General features: G+C 38.5%; 1 protein-coding gene across 4 annotated transcripts in view; it reads right to left on the reverse strand.

Annotated features, from left to right (window-relative positions):
• LOC132095525 (beta-1,3-galactosyltransferase 1-like) overlaps positions 1-22,639 on the reverse strand; it is a 185,502-nt gene that overhangs the window by 114,919 nt on the left and 47,944 nt on the right. Inside the window, exon 1 of one of the 4 annotated variants that reach the window (XM_059500608.1) lies at positions 10,825-10,897. The exons of 2 other annotated variants lie outside the window; for them this stretch is intronic. The gene's annotated coding sequence lies outside the window, so the exon portion shown is untranslated. Of the gene's footprint in view, positions 1-10,824; positions 10,898-22,639 lie in introns of those variants that run through there. One more of the 4 variants, XM_059500611.1, reaches the window with a different exon arrangement.

Genomic DNA, 22,639 nt, shown 5'->3' on the forward strand with positions numbered 1-22,639 from the left:
TACAATAATAACTAAAAATATTAGAAATGCTCATTCTGAATGTAAAAAGTCTGTTAAAATGGAACAAAGTGACAAAAAATTACAAAAATGTGCCATGATGTTTGTTTATACATTTTAAAATATTGTTAGTAGACAAACTAAAACTAATAAGAGTGTAAAGTGCTGTAAAGCACCAACTAGAAAGAAAGACGTGAACATATTATGATATGGTTAAATAAATCTAAACAAAACATAACAAAACTATAATAGTATCTCAACAACAATACTAAAATAACACTGCCATACTCTAAATACAAGCCGTTTGCTAACTTATTACATTACATTACATTTAATGTAAACTCATCACACCTATAGTAAAACTGTCAACACTTTTAAGCTCGATCTGCACAATAAACAACAACCCTATCTAGACTGCACAGTGCGAACACATTCATTAATCTTAATGGAAGCGTTGTAGATTTGTCATGTTGCACTGCTTGCTTTAAAGTGTCAGTTTGATGTTAAACACACTCTCCAGCCCGCATTCAGGGACCTTGTGATTTACAAACTGAGTACCGGTCGACAAGGACCTACGGCTTGAAAATGGAAAGCCGAGACTGTGACGGGCAAATAAAGAAAAAATGTCTTTCTTTTCTCACTTTCTCTCCATTGGTTTTCTCAAAGCGCCTCTTAGGTGTCAGACCTGTCTTTGTGATCTCTTAGCAGAGACAGGGACCTGTAAACACGGCACGGTCAGCTCGGCCCGACGGCTCTTTAAGCATTCAGAACACTGAGGGGATATGGAGAGATTAACCTTCAGTTCTCTTACTCTGCTGCAGCCTGACAGACATCATTACGGCGCAGACAGGAGCAAAGATGGATGACACTCAACAGCTCAGACCTTCAAGCAAATTCAACCCGGCACATCAACGGCTCATGTCACCGTTCCATATTGCAATCGCACCTTAAAAACCTGTTATAGCGGACAAGAAATGGAGCGAAATTGTTAGTAAACCATGACAGAAATGCATTCAACTACACTTTTGTGAATTAGTGAACCTGCAGTGAACTTCAAAGATCTGTGTGTTTGTTTCATTATCTTTTATTTATACCTTGCTGCTGTTGAGGTGCTTGTGAAAAAAAAAAATCTATTCAGTCCCAGAGACTAATTTTATTGCTCGTTCATAGCTCATGGGATTTAATGGAGCTCTCTGTTATGTTTCACTGAAGAATCAATCGGCTAAAATACCTTAGGAGACATAAAAATAGAGACAAATGAGTCAATTACTGACATAAAGTAAGAGTGTAGGGTTCATTTCATGTGAATGGCACCTAACATAACTTTTTGTCTCGGAAAGTAACTTGTATTTGGTCTTGGGAGAATTTGATGAGAAATGTTTGAGATCTCTGACCTTTCATTGCAGATTTTGGTATTTTGACAATCTGCAACATTCTGATCCCTTTAGAAACTCTTTTTTTTTTAGGAGAGAAGCAGGAGACTTAAATTGCATTGATTGTTTATTGGTCATGAGACTTAATGGAGATCTCAGTTATTTGTAGGTTTTGTCTTTGTTGTTTCTCCCAAAAATTCCTTAATATAAATAAAACAAATAAATGAGTTGATAGCTGGCATACAGGTAGTGTTTAGTTACAAAAACCCTAACTTAGATGGGAGAATTTGTGAGAAATGTTTTGAGTTCATGCAGAGATCGCTGACTTTGGTGTTTGACAAATCTGAGCACAAATTGAGACATTGAGATCTTAGATTTTAAATCTAGATTTTATTTTCTTGCTCTAAATGAGACACATTTTATTTAGTAGAAACATCTGAGAAGCAGGAGGCTTAAAAATGCCTTGTTAATTCATGACTCATGAGACTAAATGGAGCTTTTTTCTCAGATGTTTCTCCTAAAATTCTTTTAGAGAAATTAAAACGTACAAATGAGTCATTAGCTGACATGCAGCAAGAGTTTAAAGCTATTAAATGAATGCAAACAGCATGACTTAGATAATTTGGTTTTAGGAGAATCTGATGAGAAATGCTTGAGATCATATTGAGATCTCTGGCTTTTTGTGCTGTATCTTGACAAATCGAAGCTAGTTTTAGACGCATGTAAAATCACTAGGGCTTTTTTTATTTTATTTTTTATCAGGACAGACACAAGAGACGCAGGAAAAAAGTTCTGCATTTAATCTTGAGATAATAAAGAGATTTCATCTGTGATTTTTCTTTCCTACGGGTGGGATTTTAGAAACACTAGAAAATCTAGATGATACTTTAAGTACCACAATATATGACTGAGAAAAACCACAAGAAAACACACTGTGATTCTGCAGCAGTCTGAGGGTTTTCTGTGGTGAAAAGGATTTATAGAGAAAGACAATTACTGAGGAAAATTCAGTCTTCAAATCCCTCTTGGCATGGCTGCTATGCTGCTTTATTTGAAGGCTCTAAACTGCATTTCATTTTTCCCATTTGCTCTAATGAGCTTATTTCATATATAGAGGAACAATCAATCAGTTAAAGGTGAATCACTCATGGTTTGGTGATATATGTGCTGGATTGAAAGGACATCAGTAAAGGCAATAAATCACAGGTCTCCTAATTGCACACTTGGGCTGTGCGGGTGGAGCCGGTCACCTTGCTGAAGGGGAAAATATTTGTCTAATCAGATGGTGGCTGAGCCCCTGTCGGCCCTTTTCATTGTGAATCACAATGACCCTCAGTGACCTTATGTGACCTTAGGACTAATAAGAAGTGAAGCCAACTGCTAATGAGTGAGCTGAGGAAGTATACACACTTAAACACTGACCGAGTGAGCTTTTACATAGGAAGCATTTTAAGGGCATCGTGACTCAAATCAAGTTGCACTGAACGCATGCATATTTTCTGATGAGGACAATCTCATAATGCATTGCAACAAGATCAAAACAGACAAGAAGTATCTCTTATAAAAAAAAATATACATACTGAACACTTCAGAGTTCAAAGGTTTTTGCAAGAGGTCTCTTATGCTCACCAAGGATGCATTTACTTAATTAAAAATACAGAAAAAACCAGTAACATGGATATATATATAGTTTTGTGTTTGAATAGATTACAGAATGTAATTTATTCCTGTGATCCAAGCTAAATTTTCAGCATCATTACTCCAGTCTTCAGTGTCACATGATCATTCAGAAATCATGCTAATATGCTGATTTGATGACCAAGAAACATAATATTAAGTTAGTTACATCTCTAATTTGCATTTAGTTTAAGTTGAGGCACTAAAATTACTAACTGGAGATAAAATAAAAAGTAAATTAAATAAAAATAAATTAAACCTAAATAATAAAAAAAAAAAAAGATAATAAAATATTTAAATAAAACAAATAACAAATTGATGAAAACAAAACATATACTGTATACATAAATAAATAAATAATTATAAATAGTATTTCAAAAATGTCATGAAAAACTATAATACTATGCAAATATTGATAAAATAACACTGGGAAACACTGAAAATTATTTTTGCTTTTGTGTGTGTGTGTGTCTTGGAGGAAAACTAGTGACCAGTGGTTGTCAAGCTTCACAAAAAGCATCACAAAATACACACCACTATACTGTACCATTTTCAAATTCTTCTAAAATCATATGAATGGTAATAAAATCATGGATTGATTATGGAACAGACTGAAATTTAAGTCATTTCAGAAGACTTGCAATGCTCATTGCAAGTAAGGGAAGTCGTGGCCTAATGGTTAGAGAGTCGGACTCCCAATCGAAAAGGTTGTGAGTTCGAGTCCCGGGCTGGCAGGAATTGTGGGTGGGGGGAGTGCATGTACAGTTCTCTCTCCACCTTCAATATAATGACTTAGGTGCCCTTGAGCAAGGCATCGAACCCCCAACTGCTCCTCGGGCGCCGCAGCATAAATGGCTGCCCACTGCTCCGGGTGTGTGCTCACAGTGTGTGTGTGTTCACTGCTCTGTGTGTGTGCATTTCGGATGGGTTAAATGCAGAGCACAAATTCTGAGTATGGGTCACCATACTTGGCTGAATGTCACGTCACTTTCACGTTGGGGAAGTCGTGGCCTAATGGTTAGAGAGTCGGACTCCCAATCGAAAGGTTGTGAGTTCGAGTCCCGGGCCGGCAGGAATTGTGGGTGGGGGGAGTGCATGTACAGTTCTCTCTCCACCTTCAATACCACGACTTAGGTGCCCTTGAGCAAGGCATCGAACCCCCAACTGCTCCCCGGGCGCCGCAGCATAAATGGCTGCCCACTGCTCCGGGTGTGTGCTCACAGTGTGTGTGTGTGTGTGTTCACTGCTCTGTGTGTGTGCACTTCGGATGGGTTAAATGCAGAGCACAAATTCTGAGTATGGGTCACCATACTTGGCTGAATGTCACTTCACTCACTCATTCACTCACTCATGCACTAATACAGTGCTTCTTGTGTCATATTGAGTGCTTGTGGCCATAGTCTGCTCTCATTGTACAGAAAGAGCAACTACTTGTGTAACACAAGGAAAAAAAGATCACTTACACAACCGAAATAACATGAGGCTGATGCTGTCAGTTAATGATAACAGAATCTTCAATTTGGGGTGAACGATCACTTTAATATTACTCATTAAGACTGCGAGAAGCCATACACAGGATGGTTGGGCTCTAGTGAACATGCCTATCTCGTCAGGAACCGAAAGCAGACATTTTCAGAGGAATATATGAGAGAAAAATGGACTGCATCACCCTATGCGTCTGACATGCATGACTGACCAAGCTCAAACTATCCTCACGCTGGTGAACACGTCATGTCTGTGCCCAGATAACACACACAAACACAAACACACACACAACCAGGAGTGAACTTTTTACTGTGTGAAGTGTGTGAAAGTCCATCACTGAAAACTGCGATTGAGCTGAGATAGGAATTGCTTCAGAAGCTCAGAAAATGCCAGTATGATTACAGTGACCTATCTTTCTCTCTTTCTCTCTGTGGAGCTCAACGGTGCGTGTTATGACCGTTATACTCCTGCACAGGAGGTGTGTGATGAAAACGGCCACCCGTAAGCTCTGATTCAGCATTTCATAAAGGCTTTATCTCTGAATGAAGCTCTATCGGTGTTGTTTACAGTGGCTGTGGCAGACGGATAACCTCTCTCAGAGGAAGAGCTGCATTCAATGGGAAACCTGCAGTCTGAGAGTAACAGACACCGCCAAACGCAACTTAAAATTGGCTTAAGCGAGTGAATAAAACTGAGTTACCCAAAATCTGGCTGCTATTGTTATTAGGAAATACAACATTATATGGTTTAATCCACAAGCCTGCAAACAAAACAGAAAAAAGTGAGCTTGAATTGAGCTGCTGATATTCTCATCTCATCACATCATTTTACAGAGTCCAGAAATTCAGTCCCAATTCAGACATATAAAAAATTCAGCGTTATTCTCCAGCAGCCTCAAATAATAACATTTCTAACAGGATGACGTGCTGATGCTCTACTTGATAGAGGCACATTGAGTTTTGCAGTCATTTCTGCTAAATGGAGTCTATCGGCAGGACACGTCTTTTCAATGAAAGGACAAGTGCAGAAAGCCATTTCTCACTTTCTCATTAGCTCCTCATTTTATTTCTCAGATATAAGCCCATTCTGACAGCAGAGAGCCCTTAACAAGTGATGACGTCCTGCACGGAGACCATGCATATTCACGCGCCACTGACAGTCCCAATTTCTGCTCAATTCCCTCCAGCTCGCCGGCTGTACAAAGGAAACCTTCTGCCGTCATTAAACCTACACCTCATCATGCCTCTAGGAACCAGACGCGATTTCTCTTCAAATGGACGGATCGCTTGGTTCCTAACTTTGAAGTCCCAAATGGCTTCTTTCTTCGGCTGCCAATTTGGCTTTCAGACAGTCTGGCCTCTTGGCCCTCTGCTGCAGGGTCCGATCAGACTTGTCTACTTTTTTGTTTTCCATCTCTCTGTCTCCGGTCTCCTAAGTCCGGAACGGGATGCTTTCATCCTACCCTGGCAATCCACGACCACCACAGTGCACTGTGAAAGAGCCTTTTCTAGAAATAGTTCACTCAATAATGAAAATTTGGCTTGTGTTTACTGACCCTCATGCTGTTCCAAACCCCGCCATTTTTGTCTGTGAGACATGAAATGAGAATTTCAATGCATCATGCAGGTTTTTTCCCAATAACATTTCATATGAAATTTCAAGGAATAAAAAATCAAAAATGAAACTAAGTCATCATTTAGTCAGGTCATCCAAACCTGTATGACTTTCTGGTCACATATAATAAGGAGATCAATCATCACTATTAACTAACTAGGACTTTTGCTTCAATAAACTCCTAAATTGCTGCTTATTAATTAGTAGCTGTTAAGTTTATGTATTAAGGGATCTAAAATATGATCATGCAGAATAAGCATTAATATGTACTTTATAAAATTAAACAGTAAATATGCTGGAAACATACTAATAAACAACAAAGTTAATACTGAGAACTGGTCCCTACATTAAAGTGTTACCAAATTACTTTCTTCTGTGATGATACTGCATCATCTTTACTGAATGAAGTCCAATGGGTCACTGACAGAGGCCATTTTGCTCGAGCTCATCACAAATTCTCACTAATTGTGTATGTTGTAGCTTTATTCATTTATTTATTTTTTGCTTTTCAAAACAATTTCTAAGTTGATAAGTTATGTATTATCTCTTAATCGGCAGAAAAAAAAACTTTGTCAGGTTACAACTATTTGCTGGATTCACAGTCAATTTTCAAACCTGAATGATTCTGAAGACATTATTTCATACCTGTTAACAGAAAATGATTTTGTTGGGGAAATGATGATTTATTGATAAACTTGTATTTATGTGAAATTTGTAAGCTTTAAATGGAGAATTTGTAAGTTAAATTATAGATTTTTAAAACTATAGCCAAAAAACATTGTATGGGTCAAAATGATCGATTTTTCTTGTATGCCAAAAATCATTAGGATATTAAGTAAAAATCATGTTCCATGAAGATATTTTGTCCATTTCCTACCGTAAATATATCAAACCTTAATTTTTGTTTGGTAATATGCATTGCTAAGAATTAATTTGGACAACTTTAAAAGCGATTTTCTCAGTAATTTTATTTTTTTGCACCCTCAGATTTCAGGTTTTCAAATAGTTGTATCTCGGCCAAGTATTGTCCGATCCTAATAAACCATACATCAATTATGTATAATTCTAAATGAAATTTTTTTTAGGTTTTGTGGTCCAGGGTCACATACATACTTTATATTCACTTTTAATAATGAATATTTAATACTTTATAAAATATTTTTGTTATTCTGATAAGTGCATTTTAGCTGATACATTCATATTATTTGAAAGGCCTACATTGTAATTTGTGCAAAAACTGGATGAAATGTTTCTATTGATATTTTTGAACTCAGCATGATTAAATTAGGTAGTATTATGCCTTTTTGCAAATCAGCAAAAAGGCTTTTTCAAAACGCAAGTCTGTGTAATCTGAAGGTGTCCAATGTTGCATGTCCTGGACCCTAATGTTTTCAAAATATCTCCTACTAAAGAAAAAAACGGTGTAATTTTGTAATGTTTTGAAATGACATGATGAGAACCACGGGGGAAAAAAAAACTTTTTGGCAAAATAATATTATGTTGCTTCTGGCACGTTTAATGATGCTTTGAAATGTCCTTTAGTTGGCAAAGTTTTTGTGTAAAATTTTGTGAAAATTTAGTTGTATGCATTGTGGCAGTTCAGACACGTCCAGTAAAAGGTTAATGCATCGCAGTCGCATTTGAACATAATTCAACCAAAATGATAGCGATAACAAAAGCAAACATGAGATTAAAAACGTTTTCTGAAGCAACCATGTCATTTTAGCTAGCTTCTACAAGTTTTTTATCTCTTTTGTTCCAACCTGAGTTTCAAGGTGAGCTACATCATGAGTTTACATCAGAAAAGCCAGATATATATGGAGCTAGTTACGTAATGCAAACATCAATATGTATTAGTTCAAATACCATGCACTACGTGAAAGTGTTTGAAATCTTAACATACAGTAATATTGTGCAAAGAACTGCACAAGAAATTACTAAGTCTTTATTCAGTACTTCAAAAGTTCACAATTAATTCAGTGCGTTACTTGCTGTTTCTTTGTGATTGTGCAATTTACTAACAATTTGAATGGTTTCAAAGTGTGCTTTCAGTGTAGTGTTCATTTCATCTGTATACTGCACTGAATTGTATGAATATGATTTTTTTTTTCATAATGACCCCATGTTGAAACTTTCTTTCTTTCTTACTTCATTTTTATGTCTTTGTGTCACTTTAAGTTTAGATGTTGCTCATGTATATTTATGGAAACACTGCACAATGAACTACTTTTATGGCTTTTTTTAAAAACCCATTTTAGATATTGTCAAATAAATTGTCACCATATGGTGGAAAAAGCTGCATAATGATTTAAAAACCTTCTCTTGTAGTTTTCCCACTGATAAAGCATCCTATTTTTTGGTGCAATACTCCTATATTTTTGTATATTTGAGGACCAAACCTCTCCGTCCTCCTTCACCCAGCATTCATCTCCCCACCGAACCGCTTCTATTATCCACACTGTTACTAATTGATGCAATTATCATTCTATTTTTGCTGAAGGTCTGCTAAAAGCAGGCACGTTTTGATGGATGAGCCGTTCATGAGGAGCTAGGCTTCACTGACTATCTTTATAGCTAATAAGAACAACATTTTCTGATGTCTGGGAAAACTGCTTTCTGCCTTGTGTAGTTTGAGAGCAGAGAAACAAACTAGAGGTAGCGACTCCACTGACTTAACAACAGTTTTCCACAGCTTGACAGTATCTTTGCTGTTTTTAAAACAATGTATCTTTCCTGTAACAATCTACTTTTATCGACGAGCAGTAAACATAGTGTGTCAATATGTAGCGCTGCTGTTTTTTTGTCACAGTGCTTTACAGCCAAGCTGAGGTGATAATCAAACATGAGCTCCTAAAACGTCTTTTCTCACTTTCATTCAATTGAATAAGTTCATTTGAAACAGTTCATGTAAATAAACAAGTAAAAAAAGATTTACAGTTCAGCATTGTGTTTAGACCTAAATATTTAGACCTAAATTTAAGATTTATGTGTGTGAATTGCATATAAAATTTCCTTCCATTTGTATTACACAGTTTTTACCTAATACTCGTAATGTGATACATTTTTGTCAGACACATATAAATGAAACATTCCTTTAATAGTAAAAATAAACAGAATGTGTTTTAAATACACATTAACCAGGTTGATATATTTGCATGAAAAAAAATGTATACTTTTGTTTCATTTTTAAATAATTAAATAGTCTATTGCTTGTTCCACAGCCAGCCATATTTTTATAATTAAATAACTGAATAAATGCAGCTAATTTCACAATGAGCAGATTGGAAGCTTTAAAATAATAAAATGGTAATTGTGACTTTTTATATCACAATTCTGACTTTTTTTTTTATTATTCATTATATGTATATATATATATATATATATATATATATATATATATATATATATATATATATATATATATATATATATACATATATATATATACATATAATGTGAAATATAAACTTGTAATCAAATAAAAACATATTAATTGTGAGACATTTAATTGCAATTAAAAGAAAAAAGTCAGAATTTTGACAAAAAGTTGCAATTACCTTTTTTTTCATTTTTTTCTCATGGTGAAAATGAGCTTTCATAGATTTATGCTGATTCCAATCCATTTAAATACATGCATTTTAAATATATGATTATCAAAAATATTATCAAAGATTATAAAATAGATGTCAATAGTTAATTATAACTTAATAATTTTATATATATATATACATATATATATGTATATATATATACATATATATATGTATATATATATAATATATATATATATATAATATTATATATTATATATTAAGTTATATATATATATATATATATATATATATAGATAGATAGATAGATAGATAGATAGATAGATAGATAGATATAGATATGCAATCCAAATGGATGGAACTTTTTATTTGTAATATATTTACAAATAATTATCTACAATAATGTACAGTATTTGAAAAATAGTGTGTTTTTTGAACATTAAAGCATATCAACATATTCTGTTACACCAAATAAACAAAATAATGATCTTTAAAATAGCTTCATATGACCCCTTCAAATGTTTTCACTTATTTCGGTAAAACATCATCCTTTAATGCAAATTGTGGTCTGATCACTAAAAATGATACCACGATGGGTATGTAGTTAAAAAGACATTACCTCCATCCATTGCTTTAATGTAGTTCTCCACTTTTGTTTGGATGACTTGACTGTGGTTGAACTCCTTTACATTATGTTTAGCTGCAGTTAATGGAAGCGACAGTTTACAACAACACTGCTGGTCCATGTGGAAGGTAATAGCACTTTGTTCACTACTTTGAAAGATAATGAAGACTACTTTCGCTCAGGGACCAAAAGGGTTGCAGAGGCTTTGAAGATAAGCAGCGATGCACTCCTCCTGGGAATTCAATTCCATTAAGCGCAATTCCTTTAACAGTATATCTTAATAAATCAATACCAATTTCTAGACCTCCAGGTAATTCCAATCAAAGGCCGCTATTTAAACTAGCCTAAACGCAGCGGCATTTACTTTCAGGCTTGTCTGTGCCTGACAGAAGTCTTTAACACTGATTTTCCCCAGTTACTCATCATTCAGAGCCCTGCTGAACACATTGAGAGCTTCAGGACTGTATAAAATCACATGAAATCACGACCCTGTTTGTACTACCTTGTTAATAGACACTCCCAGTGTTATTGTGCACAATCTCCTTTAACGTACTGCATCTAGGCATCTGGGTTAAACATCTGGACTGGTGTGCTGAAGCACTAATACAAAAGCATTAGCAATTAATCGCAACATGAAAATTTGATACGGGCATATCTCTATTAAGGATTGAGGCGAAATGCACATTGAGCCTGGTGTTTGTATAAAGGATAATGCACATTTTGATGATCATTATTGCTAAATAAACCTCAGTAGTGTGATGTGATCCGTATTATCCCGTAGGGGTTTATTTTACGATAATGACCATCTGACTGCACATTATGCCGCTCATTATATGGCTACTTAATAAATAAATACATGAACATAAGTATGTAGTTGTGAAAGTAAAATTATTTTATTACATAACATTAGAGAGAGCACAGAATGAGCACAAACATAAAACTTGTGTAAACAGTCAAATATATACTTTTGTGAAATTATGTGAAACTATTCGGTACATATATAATATAAATAATAGTTATTTGAAATGCAATTTACAAAACTAAATATGACAGTATATATTTTTATTTAGGAAATTCTGTAATAGATCTCATTTTATTTTAAGTGTGTATTTAAATGTGTATATATATATATATATATATATATATATATATATATATATATATATATATATATATATATATATATATATATATATAGATAGATAGATACATGTGTGTTTGTGTGTGTGTGTATTATGCTTATTTATGTAGCTATGTATGTATTTAAACATAAAAAATATATATTAAAAGTATAAATTGCTTTTAAAATGAAATTGATATTCATAATTGTTAAAATATTTTATGTAGATAATAATATTATTTATAAACGTTATCTATATAATTTATATAATATTTGCATATGATAATTTCAGATAATTTTAGAGAATTTAATAAAAAATAAAAATAATAATTAAAGGTAAAAATTTAAAAGTGGAAGTAAAAATGAATTAATGTTAACAACAATAATTTTGATATAACTGACTATTTTACTTATTTTATTTTGTTTATACTGATTATTTAATATTGTATTTATAATTAATATGTATGTATATTTGTATGTGAAAGTGAAAGTGAAAGTGAAAGTGACGTGACATTCAGCCAAGTATGGTGACCCATACTCAGAATTTGTGCTCTGCATTTAACCCATCCGAAATGCACACACACAGAGCAGTGAACACACACACACACACACTGTGAGCACACACCCGGAGCAGTGGGCAGCCATTTATGCTGCGGCGCCCGGGGAGCAGTTGGGGGTTCGATGCCTTGCTCAAGGGCACCTAAGTCGTGGTATATAGGGTGGAGAGAGCACTGTACATGCACTCCTTCCCCCCACCTACAATTCCTGCCGGCCTGAGACTCGAACTCACAACCTTTAGATTGCGAGTCTGACTCTCTAACCATTAGGCCATGACTTCCCCTAAACGTGTGTGTGTGTGTGTGTGTAAAAAAAAAAAAAAAAACTAATACTAATACAAACGGCATATCATTATTACAGTTTACAGTATCTCATATGCTATTTCACTGAAAATTGCACAGTGGCATTACCGCTAGCCATAGATGCTGGTTAGTTTATGCCGCAGCAATCAATTTAAAAGAGCATTCAGAGGAAATAACAGACCCATTGAAAGCAAATCTTTAGAGCGAGGCGTTATATTTGCCGGTAAATCAAATCAGCAGGCTGTTAAGGGTCATCCACTACATATCTGACTGATAAAGCCACAGCCTGAGGTTACAAATGCAGACCGTACCATCTCAGGCCAAAGATAACAAGAGCGGCTCTGGCTGCGAGACTCTCACTGCTCCAGCACCTCATCCAGCGAGTGAGCGCTTGACCGGAGCGCCGAGCAGACAGTCTGAGGATGATGGTGGCTTACAGCGCACCATATGTCACTGCTGCCAAGATCTTCTCATCCCTGTGAGCCATGCCAAGTGGATTTTCTGTCCAGTCAACCTAGGGCTCCCGAATGGCTGTCGGAATATCAATTACTCCGCTTCGTCTCTATGATCTGGGGGAGTGAAGTCAGGGCTGGGATGACACACTGGGACAGGGAGGGCTGGAGCGCTCTTATCTGACAGAGCTGCATGAGATCTGGGAATTAAATCTGCCGATAGCAATCAGGAACAGTTCACCATAAAATTGCCATTTTATCACCCACATGTGGGGGGAAAAAAAGGACAAAAGGAGCATAAAAGTGGTGCTCTGCATAAGTCTTCTGAAGCAACACAACAGCTTTGAGTGAGGAAATGTTGCGTAAGACTTGGAATATAGTGTCACATAGACTATTTTTATGTCACTTGGCAATAGAAATTACCATCCACTTGTTGTATGGAAAAGATCAGCTATTATATTCCGGCCTCCATTTGTGTTCCATAGAAAAAAGAAAATAATATGGGGCCGAAACGACATTGATGGTGAGTAAATGATGACAAAAAAAATTATTTTTAGGTGAACTACTCTTTTCAGCAGCGGAGCGGATGACAGATGTGTTGTATGTGTGTGTGGTTGCGTGAAGCGGGAGAAGGTGTGAGGTAGGACGTGTTCGGGGATAGTTCTCTGGGTGTCTCTGAGGCAAGAACTGGAGCTTTGATCCTCCCTTTCTCTTTCACCGAACTGATGAGATGAGACTGCAGGAAGACTGCCTGCCTCGCATCAAAAATACTCTCTCTCCTTTCTATTCTCTCTCTCGTTCTTACACTTTTTTTCCTCATTCTTTTTTTTTTTCAATCAGTCTGCAGTAACATGATATGCTCACCTTTTCTCACTTTCTCAAACTCTGTGAGCTTTTTTCTCTCTCTCATTCTCACACTCATTTCGATCTGCTTTATGGTCTACTTCAAAACCCAGCAAGCTGTCTGCATAGGCATCGTAGGTGTGTTCCTATGAAAAAAAACAAGGGTGTGTTTACACTTGATTCGAGGTTTGATTCGATTAAAACAAATTCTGGTGAGATTGCTGTTAGTTTGGTTCATTTGAATAAGTGTGGACACTGGTATCCAAATATCGGTGTGGTTCAACTGAGGCTATGTTTACACTTCAGATCAGTTCTATTGGTTCTTCGTTCACACTGTGATTGACGTAAAAGTTCTTGCTTGCAGATAAGACCTGTAATGCTTTGTTAGTCAGCAAAAAATATTCAACAAAAGAACAAAGTTGATTATACATCATTATAAAAATTTAGAAAACAGTTCAAGGCAATAGAAAAAGCACAATTTCACTTAATATTGCATTATGACAAATGCTATATTATTAAAAACTCTTGATTTTTAAATAAATTGTATGGAAAATGCATTGCATTAAGATTAGTGAACAAAATCCACCCAAGATGGCAGAAGCGAGGGAAATGTAATAATAATAAAAAAAGATAAATAGATTTTAATTGAAAAAACTGAAAAGTGAAGCAATCCCGTAATGAAATGTGACGTGCTCACAGGAAAAAAATAACAATAAAAAAAATCCAGGCAGATAATGCTAGTAGTTTCTATTAATATCTAATAATAATAAAAAAATAACAATAAAAAACATGTACACTCAATGGCATAGTTTTGGTTTGAACATTGTTGGTAAACTGTTTTAGTAGAGTCCCGGTCATGCTCACTATTAAGGTTTATTTGTTTATTTGCTTATATATTTATAACTCGTGAACGAGTCAGTCTGTTGTTCGTTATCTGGCTCGGCTTGTTGTTCATCTTCAGTTCTCTCTTCACAGCAGTTCAGTCAGTGTACTGTTTGAGTAAATGAATTACTCCGGGATATTGGTTTGTTTTAACTCAGAGGGAGTGTCAGCCACATTAAAAACAGCTTAAGTCATTTGTGGATTAATGCGTATTTGAGACGCGAACTGTTTAAAACTATTCAGTTCGATTTGGTGAACTTGTTCAAAAAGATCCGGTTACATCGAATGATTCGTTCGCGAACTGGATATCACAAACTGCTTTGTTTTGAACTGTCTTACAACAGACACGGAAGAGAAGACAATGATGAATAAAGTCATAGATTTTGCTATTTTTGGACCAAAATGTATTTTCGATGCTTCAACAAATTCTAACCGACCCTCTGATGTCACATGGACTACTTTGATGATGTTTTTCTTACCTTGCTGGACAAGGACAGTATACCGTACACACAGCTTCAATGGAGGGACTGAGAGCTCTCGGACTAAATCTAAAATATCTTACACTGTGTTCTGAAGATAAACGGAGGTCTCACAGGTTTGGAACGACATGAGGGTGAGTTATTAATGACATAATTTTGATTATTGGGTGAACTAACCCTTAAGACTGATTTTGTGGTCCATGGTCACATTTATGTATGTGTCTTTATGCTTATTACAGTATTGTTTGATAAGTTTAGCAAAGACTATTGAATTAATTTGATAGGAAATCTCATGATGTGCTTCGAAATGCTCAGCAGGGGAAAAGAAAATCCAATCTAGTAAATAAAGACAGAGTAAACAGAAAAGGGCAGGTTTCGAAAGAGCTCCTCTCTCTTTCTGGTGTCTGTCACTGCAGGCTGTGAGCTGGACTCTTGCATCACTCTCACACATTGTCCCCTCGCTGACAGACAGACAGACCTCTAACATGTACACAGCCAAATTAAATATGACAGCTCCTTTGAGTAAACAAACTCTCTAGACTGGAATGCCATGAACGTCTGAAATAAGAACGTATGGTCCCTTCTCTGGGTTTGTCTTTTAAATTAAATAAATTTTCCTGTTGTTTTGATGTTTGATGTCCGAAAACTGCACGCACTTAAAATGTGTCTCTCCTCTCGCTCAAACTGTGTCCTGTGCAAGGGCAAGCCAATCCATGTCCACAATATATATATATAGGCCTATATGACCACGTGAATATTTAGAATCATATGCTTTTTTTGTTTGTTTAGATAAATTGATCAGAAGGGTTTGACCAAAACTGAGATCAAGAAAATCTGTGCGCGAGCAGAGAGATTTGCATTCACGCATTGTACAACCCGAATTCCGGAAAAGTTGGGACGTTTTTTAAATTTTTATAAAATGAAAACTAAAAGACTTTCAAATCACATGAGCCAATATTTTATTCACAATAGAACATAGATAACATAGCAAATTTTTAAACTGAGAAAGTTTACAATTTTATGCACAAAACGAGCTCATTTCAATTTTGATTTCTGCTACAGGTCTCAAAATAGTTGGGACGGGGCATGTTTACCATGGTGTAGCATCTCCTTTTCTTTTCAAAACAGTTTGAAGACATCTGGGCATTGAGTCTATGAGTTGCTGGAGTTTTGCTGTTGGAATTTGGTCCCATTCTTGCCTTATATAGATTTCCAGCTGCTGAAGAGTTCGTGGTCGTCTTTGACGTATTTTTTGTTTAATGATGCGCCAAATGTTCTCTATAGGTGAAAGATCTGGACTGCAGGCAGGCCAGGTTAGCACCCGGACTCTTCTACGACGAAGCCATGCTGTTGTTATAGCTGCAGTATGTGGTTTTGCATTGTCCTGCTGAAATAAACAAGGCCTTCCCTGAAATAGACGTTGTTTGGAGGGAAGCATATGTTGCTCTAAAACCTTTATATACCTTTCAGCATTCACAGAGCCTTCCAAAACATGCAAGCTGCCCATACCGTATGCACTTATGCACCCCCATACCATCAGAGATGCTGGCTTTTGAACTGAACGCTGATAACATGCTGGAAGGTCTCCCTCCTCTTTAGCCCGGAGGACACGGCATCCGTGATTTCCAACAAGAATGTCAAATTTGGACTCGTCTGACCATAAAACACTATTCCACTTTGAAATAGTCCATTTTAAATGAGCCTTGGCCCACAGGACACGACGGCGCTTCTGGACCATGTTCACATATGGCTTCCTTTTTGCATGATAGAGCTTTAGTTGGCATCTGCTGATGGCACGGCGGATTGTGTTTACCGACAGTGGTTTCTGAAAGTATTCCTGGGCCCATTTAGTAATGTCATTGACACAATCATGCCGATGAGTGATGCAGTGTCGTCTGAGAGCCCGAAGACCACGGGCATCCAATAAAGGTCTCCGGCCTTGTCCCTTACGCACAGAGATTTCTCCAGTTTCTCTGAATCTTTTGATGATGTTATGCACTGTAGATGATGAGATTTGCAAAGCCTTTGCAATTTGACGTTGAGGAACATTGTTTTTAAAGTTTTCCACAATTTTTTTACGCAGTCTTTCACAGATTGGAGAGCCTCTGCCCATCTTTACTTCTGAGAGACTCTGCTTCTCTAAGACAAAGCTTTTATAGCTAATCATGTTAATTAATCACTAGATGTTCTCCCAGCTGAATCTTTTCAAAACTGCTTGCTTTTTTAGCCATTTGTTGCCCCCGTGCCAACTTTTTTGAGACCTGTAGCAGGCATTAAGTTTTAAATGAGCTAATTAAGTGGATAAAAGTGTAAAATTTCTCAGTTTAAACATTTGCTACGTTATCTATGTTCTATTGTGATTAAATATTGGCTCATGTGATTTGAAATTCCTTTAGTTTTCATTTTATTAAAATTTAAAAAACGTCCCAACTTTTCCCGAATTCGGGTTGTATTAATGTGCTTTCGTGCTACAATAATGCACGCAACATATATGGATTTTTTTTGGTTTGTTTTTAATGACTCGCCCCAACCCGCCCCGCAAATAAAGTGACAATTTCTTTACCGGCCTCAATCCAACTCGCGGGTTACCCGTGGGTTATGAGAAGACCCGCGCATCACTAGTTCACACAATATTTATATGTTTGTGTATACTAATGTACAATCAAACTTTTATTAATTTTATGGACTAACTATTTTTCACCTTGCTTCCAAATAAAAAACTACAACAATAGCTCATGGTCTGTAAAAAAAAAAAAAAAAAAAAAAAAACCCTTTACTATTGTCAGGGATCAATCAGGTTCATTCACACCCACTGCACAAAGATCAAAATCACCTGAGTATTAACCACTTGCACCTGTCGTTCAATCACACCACTGAGCACTACAAAAGAGCACACTTCGCATCCAGTCTCCGTCGAACCTTGAACTAGGAACCGACCTGCTTACATTCTCTCTGTGATTTCCAGATTCGTATACTCTGCTGTTCCAGTGTTACTCTACGGAATTCCAGCATAAGAACTTACCTACTGCTTCTCTGCCCAAGACCCAGCAATTCCTCCTGAATACTCTTCGATTCTCCTGTGATCCTTTCCTGTGTATCCCGGTTTGCATATCCTTTCTACATCCAAGCATTCCTCTGCAAGATATCATCATCGCACTTATTACTGCATCTGTCTGTTTCATCAGACGATCTCCTGCCATTCTACTATTAAAGCTTTCTGAATCCTACTTACCTTGTTGTCCTCGTATATATCCTGACAGAAGGTTCGACCCAAAACCGCCATGGATTCAGAAAATCCCGCTCCAAAGATAAATCCAGCCGAATTTCTGGAGCAGCAGCCAGTCTCGCTTCCGCATCAGCAGTTTCATCTCCGTTGTGTGTGGCAAGCCCCATGGTCAAACCAGCGCCCTTCTCAGGCAAGGAGGAGGATTGCAACGGATTTCTCCTTCAATGTTCCCTAGCGCTAGAGGTACAGCCATATAATTTCCCTACTGAACGTTCAAAAATCTCCTTTGTTATTTCATTACTCACTGGCAGAGCACTGCAGTGGGCCGAAACCCTCTGGAATCAGGCTGGTCCAGTCACCAATACCCTCCAGACTTTCATATCCCATTTCAAAGAGGTGTTTGGCTGTCCTCTAGGCGATTCATCCACCTGTGAACAACTCTATCATCTACGACAAGGTACAAGTTCAATCACTGAATATTCCTTGAAATTTAGAACCTTGGCTGCGGCAAGCGGATGGAATGAGAAAACACTCATCACTACCTACCGGCAAGGTTTAAATCCCGCTCTTCGATTGCAACTTGCAGTATATGATGATATTGTTGGTTTAGAGAAATTCATCCAGTTATCCATCCGAGTGGCCCGACGTGTTCAGAACTGTTATCCTGAGAATCGACAACCAGTACATCCTGTTTCTGTTCAATCATCGGAAAATCCTGTGGCAAACGATACAGAACCCATGCAGATTGACAATACCCGGTTGGCTGTTTCCGAAAGAGCCCGACGGATGTCGAATCATCTCTGCCTGTATTGTGGAGACAACACCCATTATATCAACGTCTGTCCTGTCCGACCACCGCGTCTCCTGGTGAGTTTGTTGTCCACCAATACTCTAAGTGTTGCTCCATTATCTGCCAAAGTGTCATTGATTACTGCTGACGCTAGTATTTCAGTCACAGCCCTCATCGACTCCGGGTCAGCGGGTAATTTCATCTCGAGCGACCTCTGCAGGCAACTTCAACTCCCGAAGATCCACTCTCCAACCCCGTTCACCGCAAAATCAGTGACTGGAAAAGCCCTGAATCCCGGGTATGTGAAATATCAAGTCAAACCCATCACATTACGAGTCGGTTGTTTACACGAAGAATCATTCACTCCTCTGATACTTGAAAACTCCACAGCAGCAATAATTCTGGGCAGACCCTGGCTCATACACCACAATCCTGTAGTTTGTTGGAGGAAGGGAGAAATTCTGCAATGGGGATCAACATGTTTCCCATCTTCCCAAAGCTTCCCATCTTCCACCACATCGACCCTGGGATTGTGCGATTGACTTGGAACCAGGTGAATTGGTACCCCGAGGTCACATTTACTCCCTTTCCATCCCTGAACAGCAAGCCATGGAAGAGTACATACAAGAAGCCTTAAAACAGGGATACATTTGCCCACCCACCTCTCCAGCAGCCTCCAGTTTCTTCTTTCTCGCCAAGAAAGACGGAGGATTAAGACCCTGTATCGATTACCGAGCACTGAACAAAATAATCGTCAAGTTCCAATATCTCCTTCCTCTGGTTCCCACCTCTCTTGAACAACTGAGAGGCGCACACATCTTTACCAAGTTAGATCTCAGAAGTGCGTATAACCTTATTCGAATCCGCGAAGGGGATGAATGGAAAACTGCATTCACTACCCCATCTGGCCACTATGAGTACCTCGTTATGCCATATGGATTGGTCAACGCCCCTTCCGTGTTTCAAGATTTCAAGAATGAGGTACTCCGTGACTTCCTGAACAAATTCGTGATTGTCTACATTGACGACATACTCATCTTTTCTCCCAACGAAACTGTCCATCGACACCATGTCTCAAAAGTTCTCCAACGTTTACGAGATCATTGCCTTTTTCTCAAGGCAGAAAAGTGTACATTCCACCAAGAGGCTGTTCCGTTCCTCGGTTATGTCGTCAGCAAACATGGAGTGAAGATGGATGATGGGAAAGTCACAGCAGTCACCTCATGGCCAACACCTCAATCCATAAAAGAACTCCAACGATTCCTGGGCTTTGCAAATTTTTATCGACGTTTTATCAATAACTACAGTACCATAACCTCCTCACTTACCTCTCTCTTAAAGGGAAAACCCAAGTCCTTAACCTGGACTCCAGAGGCGAACACAGCATTCAACATCTTGAAACAGGAATTCACCTCTGCACCCCTTCTGCGTCATCCTGATCCAAACCTCGCCTTCATTGTAGAAGTTGATGCCTAAACGACCGGAGTCGGTGCCATCCTATCTCAACAGCAGGTAGATACCAGCAAACCTCTCCCTTGTGCATTTTTCTCCAAGAAGTTGTCTCCAGCAGAACAAAACTATGATGTGGGAAACCGTGAGCTTCTCGCCATTAAGCTGGCTCTGGAGGAGTGGAGACATTGGCTCGAGGGTGCTCAACATCCATTCACAGTCCTTACTGACCATAAAAATCTGCAGTACCTAAAAGAAGCCAAGAGGCTGAACCCGAGACAAGCTCGTTGGGCACTTTTCTTCACCCGTTTCCATTTCCACATTACTTACCGCCCAGGATCCAAGAACATCCGCGCTGACGCCCTTTCCAGACTCCATGCTCCCCCAGATCTCATTGAAGAACCTGAATCGATCCTACCAACATCTGTATTCATCAGTCCGATCCTTTGGGATCTTGACGACCAGATCCAAAGAGGTACACGACGAGAACCACCTCCACCTGAGTGTCCAGCCAACCTTACCTATGTCCCACAGTTTCGTCTACCTCTTATTGAATCTGCACATTCCTCCGTGGGTACAGGACATCCCGGAGCCACTCAAACGTTTAATATCCTTCAACCACGGTACTGGTGGCGAGAGATGAGAGGAGATGTGAAACGCTTCATCCAAGGATGTCAAATCTGTGCTAAATCCAAGGTTTCACGCCACTTACCATCCGGGAAACTCTTACCACTCCCTGTCCCTCAGAGACCCTGGTCTCATCTGGGGGTGGATTTCATCACCGATCTACCATCATCTGGAGGTAACACGTGCATCATTATCATCGTGGACAGATTCTCTAAGGCTTGTAAATTGATTCCATTACCAGGACTCCCCACGGCCTTCGAAACCGCAGAGAATCTTTTCAATCAGGTGTTCCGTCATTTTGGCATCCCAGAGGATATTGTATCCGATCGTGGTCCCCAGTTTATATCTCGGGTCTGGAAGGCTTTCTTCTTTCTCCTTGGGGTCACGGTCAGTCTAACATCTGGGTACCATCCTCAGGCGAATGGGCAAATGGAAAGAAAAGTGCAAGAAATAACCCGTTTCCTTCGCACGTTTTGCCAGAACCACCAAGAGACATGGAGCCAGTTCCTCGCATGGGCCGAATACGCCCAGAATTCTTTACGTCAGGGCACTACTGGACTAACACCTTTTCAATGTTTCCTGGGTTTCCAGCCACCTTTGTTTCCATGGTCCGGTGAACCGTCCGAGGTTCTCTCAGTTAATTACTGGTTCCGAGAAAGTGAAAGGGTTTGGAACGAAGCACATTGTCATCTCCAACGGGCGGTCAACAGACATAAGATGTTCGCAGACGCCCGCAGAGGTGAAACACCTACATATGAGTCTGGTCAACTTGTCTGGCTTTCCACAAGGGACATTCGTCTACGCCAACCATGTCGAAAGTTAAGCCCACAATATATCGGACCTTTCAAAATTCTCCACCAAGTCAATCCGGTCACATACAAGCTTAAACTCCCCTCAATTCAAGATTCACCCCGTGTTCCATGTGTCATTGTTAAAACCTCACTATCCTGCTGTTCTCCCTCCTTCCACAGAACCTGATCCTGACATGCCCCCCATTGAGGAAGATCCCATCTACACTGTTCGTGACATCCTGGACTCCCGACGTCGGGGTGGTCGCCTAGAATACCTGGTCGACTGGGAAGGATATGGACCAGAGGAAAGATCTTGGATTCCACGAGACAATATCCTTGACCCAACACTTCTCACTGAGTTCCACCAGCAGCATCCACAGCGACCGGCTCCACGACCTCAAGGTAGACCACCACGACGTCGGGGTCCCCATTCCGCTGGCGCGGACCCTGGAGGAGGGGGTAATGTCAGGGATCAATCAGGTTCATTCACACCCACTGCACAAAGATCAAAATCACCTGAGTATTAACCACTTGCACCTGTCGTTCAATCACACCACTGAGCACTACAAAAGAGCACACTTCGCATCCAGTCTCCGTCGAACCTTGAACTAGGAACCGACCTGCTTACATTCTCTCTGTGATTTCCAGATTCGTATACTCTGCTGTTCCAGTGTTACTCTACGGAATTCCAGCATAAGAACTTACCTACTGCTTCTCTGCCCAAGACCCAGCATTTCCTCCTGAATACTCTTCGATTCTCCTGTGATCCTTTCCTGTGTATCCCGGTTTGCATATCCT

The sequence above is a fragment of the Carassius carassius genome, chromosome 19 (assembly GCF_963082965.1).
Source record: "Carassius carassius chromosome 19, fCarCar2.1, whole genome shotgun sequence".
Taxonomy (NCBI): Eukaryota; Metazoa; Chordata; class Actinopteri; order Cypriniformes; family Cyprinidae; genus Carassius; species Carassius carassius.